We start from the raw sequence: 7345 nt of genomic DNA on the forward strand, positions 1-7345 counted from the left end.
ACTGCTGCTTGTCCATTCATAGGCTATAACTGCCAACCTCTGTGCCTTTATTTTCACAATTTCCTCCATTGGGAATGTCCATTTCTTCATCCATTTTAATTTCACCCCCATAGTGGGATGATCAAATCTTACCAAGAAAATCTCAGCTAAAAAATCACCTCTTCTACTAGGTCTTCCCAGATTCTACCCATCACTATCTCCCCCACCCCACCCAAGAATACGTGATAGAGCTTGACTATGATTTTATCTCAACATTTCCAAGAACTTTTTAATATGTGTTTTCTTAATACCCCGTAATTCTGCCAGTGATGTACTCCATGTTCAGAATGGTTCAATTCCCCTCCTCCTCCAAGTCAGGTATTAAACAAGAAAGACTGTCTCATGTTAACCCCAGCATGGACCTCTTGGTTTAGATATTTCATTTCAATTATTTCTTCTTGGAGCAAAGTTACATAACCAAATTCCATTTCCTCATTTTCTTCCATTCCATTTATGCCATGATTTTGTTCTTGTCACTGCTGTATTTGATTTTTCTAGCACAGCTGGATTATCTAAAACTGAGTTATTTGTATATATCCCTGACAGAAAAATAGCTCCCCTCTTATTCTCTGATTATTTCTTGGCTAAAAGACTGAAGCAGAAAATATCATTAGCAAGGAGTCACATCAGATTCCTGGGACATTTGTATTTTCTTTATGCATGCCAGCAGAGCATGGTCCAACAGCATGTGCAAATGGGAAAGATTACACTGATGAATTAGTTGTCAAGAGCTGAAAAGGCATTTTGGTTTTCTTGATTTTTAGAGAGAGCTTCGTGATTTCTTTTTCCAGCTGCCTTTAAGCAAGCAGAGTTGTACTTCTGAGGCACTTTTTGCTTTCAACATTTGTGTAAGCCAGATATGGTGCAATCTAGTCACTGTGCTACATCAGGGTGACTGCAGTAGATAGCACAGTTTGAAAAATAAAGATTGTTATTTAAAAATAACTCCATGGGGGAACATTTCTGGCAAGTTTCATAAGAAACTGTTAATCATAAGTGACTCTGGGTAGGGGGAGTGGAGAGGACTTTTAGTTTTCATTTTACATTTTTCTGTAGCATTTGAGTTATTTTTTGAAATATGAGCATACATTTCTTCTTTCTTCTTTGTTTAAAAAAACAGCTTTATTGAGGTATAGTTAATATCTAAAATTGCACATATGTTTTGTGTACTATTTGATAAGTTTGGACATAAGCAAACACCTGTGATACCATTACCATAATCAAGGTAATAGACATAACCAACATCTCCCAGACGTGCTTTGTGTCTTGTGTGTGTGTGTGTGGTAAGAACACAACATGAGAGCACACATTTTTTTTAATGAAGAAATAAAAAGGAGGCTTACCACCTGGCTGTGGACTCATGTCCAAGTTTCTTGATTTGGCATTCAAAGCCCTCTAAGATGCAGTTCTATCCCACCTCTCCAGCAGTGCTTCACTTTTCCCTTACTCATGTCCTACTAACCATGTTAGTCTCTACGTTGTGCCACTCACGTGGCACACTCAGCCAGACTTTGTTTATAGGCCTATGCCCTCTGACTGACTTTCCAAGTTTAAAACTTTAACCCTTCTTTCTAGGCCCAGTTCAGAAGCTGCCTCCTCCTAAGAGCCTTACTTGATTTCCCTAGCCCACACTTCCTGTTGCAAATGAAGCCAACACTGATTGCAGTTCTCATTTGGAATCTATTTATATCTTATCTTAGTTTTCTCTGGTTAGTCAGAGGAGCCAGATTCTTGTCCTGCCACATGATCCTGGGTAGGTAGCAATCTCTCCTCATCTAGAAAATGAGAGGTGTTGTATGATTTCCTAAATGCCTTCTAGTTCTAACAATCTAGGTTTCTAATATTTGTGAAAGAAGCTTTCAAAAACTCCAAAGCACTATAAAATAGAAACTGGTATCAGGATTACACTTTTTAAATCCCCCACAGCTTTTATAGTAACAGGTAAAAGAGTCGCATTTCTGACAAACTGCTTGTATGTATCATCTTAAAGTTTGATAAAAACTCTACTTCTTTGGTTAACAAAAAGTCCAACTTTTAAAAAAATTGGAGACTATTTTTCACACATTAGGCACGCCAATTTTAACATCAGTTTTCTTCTATAGGCAGCTATATCTTTCATTCTTGGGGTAAAGATCGCTTGAAAATATTTTGATTAATTGCACATTTTGCATTAAGGACCCCTTTCAATGCTGTGTTTCATCAAGCTTGTAAATTTATAAATGTCCTGGTATCATAATCTGTCCTGAAGAAACTAACTTCTCAGACATGACAGATAATATTACTGTTCCCATACATTTTCCATGGAAATAATAGCTGCAGCAACCACAACAACAGCAACAACAATAGCAAACACTTCTCTAGCATTTACTATGCACTAGGCACTATACTATACTATACTATACTATACTATACTATACTTTTTGCTTATATTAACTTTATATTAACTCATTCAATTAAGTTAGTATAACAACAACCACAACAACCCTACAAGAGAGGCATTTCCCCCTTCCATCTCACAGGTTTAAAGACTGAGGCTCACAAAGGCTAAATAATGTGCTAAGGGGCCACAGAGCTGGTAAATGGTGGAGATGGGATTACATCTCAAGCCATTTGTCTTCATACTCTGTGCTCTAAGCAAGTTAAACTATTATACTAGGCTGCTTCAGCTCTGTCCCCAACTTTCTGTGTGTCTGTGGATGAGTATCTTCCTTTCTGATCCTTTTTTCCTTATCTGAAAGTAAGGAGGTTAGACTAGTCAGAGATTGCAAACTAACCATCTCTGGCCTAGAGGTGGCCTGCAGATGTGCTTTGATTGATCTGTACTTATTTTAAAGTTGATTAAAAATCAGGAGATCCTACACAACAGTCCAGGTTTCCAAGTTACCTTGAAAAATAGATCTATACTAGGCCCATATTCCCATATAGCAACAACCAATAGGAGCTGAGTAAATATTGGCTGCTTCCTTAGCTGGAGAACACACTCTAGTTTTCTGAAGTTCCTGTCACTCCCTACTCCATTACATCTACTTGCTTTACTCTTAAACTTTCTCTGCCTTGTTCCTTATAGACATTTGAGCCCGAGCTTTAATCCTGATCGTTAAAGTCCCTTCAAGCTTCAACATTCAGTGATTCTACATGAAGTTAAAAAACATACTGATATACATGAGAACATAGATGGATCTCAAAAACATCTTGAGTGAAAGAAGCCAGAAACAAAAGAGTAAATGGTACCATTTTTTGAAGTTCAAAAGCAGGGAAATTTAATCAATAGTTCTATAAGTCTGAATAGTAGTTACCTCTGGGGATGAGGGGGTATTGACTGGGAAGAAGCACAAGGGAACTTTCTGAGTATGGGTGATAGCAACATTCCATACATTGATCTGGGTAGTGGTCACATGGGTGTATGAATATGTAAAAAGTCACTGAAGATTTGTGCATTGTACAGTATAGGAATTGTATATTGCATTTTAAACAAGATACTTATAAAACGGTGGTGTTTAGTGGTTCTCAAACGCTAGTCCTAAAAAGCTGGCATCAGAATAATTGGAGATTTTTCCTTAAAAGCAATTCCCAGGACACAGCAAGGCCAACAGTTCCAGAATTTCTAGAGGTGGAGCTTTGCGATGTATAGTTTAACAAGTACTGAAAACCTTATGAAGGAGCCAGATATGGGAACTTCTGTTCCTTTCTCTGTCTGGCACTTTTAAATCCAGTTCTGAATGAGTTTATTTGTTGGTGTTCGGTTGGGATGAGGAGAGGAGAAGGAACTCAAACCCCAAAAAAACTTTCAGAGCAAAGATTTATTTTCTGGCTTGCTTAGAAATATGCTTGTGGTTGGTGGGGAGATGTGTATGTATGGGGAGTAGTGGTAGGGAATTGACTATTGAAAGGATGTTGGTTTTAAAGAAAGATTAATTCTAATGCTTTTCCAAAGGTGCTCAAGAAGGACAGGACAAATATCATCAAGTTAGCTAGATTATTTGAAGACTAGTATGGTATGAACTGATGGTCAAAATACTTAACTCCCTCTAGGTTCCAAAAAACTGGTGGCAGGGACTGCCCTCAGCACAGTGTTTAAGTGAATTAAGGGGGGAAACCTTAATCCAGTGACTGCTGTCCTCATAAGAAGACCATGTGAAGCTACAGAGACACACAGGGAAGAAGGTGATGTGAAGACGGAGGAAGAGATTGGAGCGAAGCACTGACAAAGCAAAAAGTGTCAGGAGCCACCAGAAACTAGAAGAGGTAAAGAAGGATTTCTCCCTAGAGCCTTCAGAGGGGGCATGGCCCTGTTGACACTTTGATTTTGGACTTCTGGTCTCTAGAACTTTCAGAAAATGAATTTTTCCATTTATTTATGTTATGGCAACCCCAGGAAACTATTACAGCTTTTTATACTAAGTCCTAGAAGACAGGCCCTTGGGTGAGGGATTCTTTGAAGTCACTGACACTTCAGTGGGAGGGCAATGGATTGAGGGGAAGGAGCCACTAGAAGGAGTAAAAGGCCTCAGAAGCTGGGAGAGGAGAGTAAACATGGTTGCATTTTGCAGATTACACAAGACCAGCCCTGTGGAGAGTCATCTCCAAAGCTTCATTCGAATGTTCCTACTAAGGTCAGCTTTCTGTGCTATACTAATATGCAGTCAACACTGAGCAGTTGTTACTCTACCTAAGTGCTAAGGAATTAGGAGTTGAAAACAATTTCCACAGCCTAAAGACATGAGTCTTGCCTACTCTTTTCCCTCCCCAGAAATCATCGCTTGTAAGTGGCCTGACCTCAGGGTGACCTACATGAGTACTAAAGGGTTTGACAGGCAGGACAATGCACCCCATGCGTCTCCCCATTCCTCTGTCTCAATCAGAAATGGGAATTTTTTTTTTTTTTTTTTTTTTTTGCGGTGCACGGGCTTCTCACGGTTGTGGCCTCTCCCATTGCAGAGCACAGGCTCCAGACGCGCAGGCTCAGCGGCCATGGCTCACGGGCCCAGCCGCTCCACGGCATGTGGGATCTTCCCGGACCGGGGCACGAACCCGTGTCTCCTGCATCGGCAGGCAGACTCTCAACCACTGCGCCACCAGGGAAGCCCCCTACCCCTTTTTGAATGATCAAAAAGTATCTATTTGAAATGACTAATGTAAAAATGTTTGGGAAATTAAAAAATTTAAAAGCACTCAAGAGCTTCAAAATATCCTTATAATTGTTATGAAATTTTCAGATATATTTATATCTATATATTTATATCTATGCCTATATCTATCTATCTATCTATATGCATCAATAGATAGATGAAAGAAAGTGTGTATGTGTGTATGTGTGTGTGTGTGTGTGTGTGTGTTCTCTTCATTTTTGGCAGGAAAATCAGTGGGGAAATAGCTGTAAATCCTTATAGTTAGACTTCTAAATTAATGCTTTAGCCAGATGAGTAGGAGAAATGCAAAGGCCCTTTGTTCTATTGTCTTATTATGTCAAGACACAGACTCAAATGTGTAACAGTACCTCTGGTACTATTTGGAACTTCGTTTTTTTTAAAAAAAAAAACTATGGTAAAAGACATTTTTTTCCTCTCTCCAGTAAAACACATATCCAAGAGAATGTGGTCTTCAGGAAATCTGGAGGAAGACCTTCTATGCTCAGGGTCCCTGCCCGCCAAACTTCTATTGTTCCAGGTAATACCACATTCTCATTTTTGAGTGAATAAAACCACATTGTATAAGTTCACTTTGGATATTTCTGTCTTTCTGAGACAGGCAAGGATAAAATATTTTTGTATTTGAAGCACAAAGTAATTAGACATCTAGTCCTAACCTAAAACCTAGGGCACTGAAAAGAGAACTTCACCACATTAAACACTTGAACTTACCAAAAGCAAGAGCTTTTAGAAATTGATAAAAATTCAAGTACATTCTCCCTCCCTCTCTCTTTTTCTCTCTTTCTCTCTTCCTCTCTCTTTCAAATCAAGCCCCAGTGTTTGCTTCCTTAATTAAAATCTTTCCCTGTTAAGTCATTTGCCAATTTGATTAGTAGGGTCCTGCCAACTCAAAAACTCTGATTCATTAAGTACAGACTAAACATAATGAATATTTCATTACTTGACTGTAAAGATGCAATGACTTCAGGTTATAAATATATACCCTGTTCTCCCAAGGCTTGAATTTTACTGAAAGTCAGTTTTCCTTAAACTTAAATTTTGGTCATTTTCATACCACTTTCTGAATATCTGCTATATTCTCATCACTTTTATTATTAATTGCTTACTATTTTTATTTACATTAACTATTTTAAATTTAAATATCTATTTTATCATTATCTTAAACATTAGATTTTTTAGCATCATGGGCCAGATGTGGTAGATAATGTTAAAAACAAAAAGTTTATCTATGTACCATCTAAAACTGTCTACAAATCACCAATATTATACATATCTAACTAAATAGTCTACCTTCTGACATGACTTCTGTAGTTTTGACTCACAGACTATAGCTTTTATTTATATTTATCCAGAAATCCAAAGTTTATTATAAGTGCCAGGAATTGGATCACCACTACCCAGTATCATCCTTACTGGTGGGACAGAAGGGTGAGAGAACTGGTGATGAGACCAGGTGGAGGAGTTTGTATCTCTTCATTACCTTTCCCTCTACCCCTCTTCTGTGTGCTGATTTTATAATTTTCTTCAGTTTTCAGCCATCTACTATATACCTGGTTAAGAATTTCTTGAGAGGTTTGTTGTATCTTACCTTTTGCCCTTGAAGACCTTGGATTTGAGCATGGTAGAAACATAATGGAGATAGCATTAAAAAGCAGAATGAGTTTTCTTCTCACAGCTGAGATGAAACTCCAATTGTTTTAGCTTCAGGGCCCAGATGACTTGGTCTATGGCAGCCATTTTTGGCTTACTATCCCAGCTGAAATATTAATATTCAGGGTACAGTTGGAATTGTTTTAAACTTCAGTGTAGTTGAGAGTCTCTCATGCCTATAGTCTGGGTGGTTAAACTTTATTTGGCCTAAGGACTTTATGCTGATCCTTCAAAGCCTTTCAGTAGCCATTCTTCTATCTTTCTTGCAATGGTCACTGTACCCCAGGTCCTCGAACTCCTGGGTCAGAAATTGGCAGAAAGGAGAATGGCATTATCATTATTATAAATGTTTAAATTTGAAAAGACAGTTCCACTTCCAGGAAATGTTTGTTTCCTCTTAGGCATTATGTCTATAATTCAGAGTTGCCTGGTTAGGACTGTATGGGTCAACTTATTAGGCATTCTTCAAGCATGTCCATCTGAATCAAATGATCTAGAGTGCATGT

The sequence above is a fragment of the Mesoplodon mirus genome (genome assembly GCF_964341445.2).
Source record: "Mesoplodon mirus genome assembly, chromosome: X".
Taxonomy (NCBI): Eukaryota; Metazoa; Chordata; class Mammalia; order Artiodactyla; family Ziphiidae; genus Mesoplodon; species Mesoplodon mirus.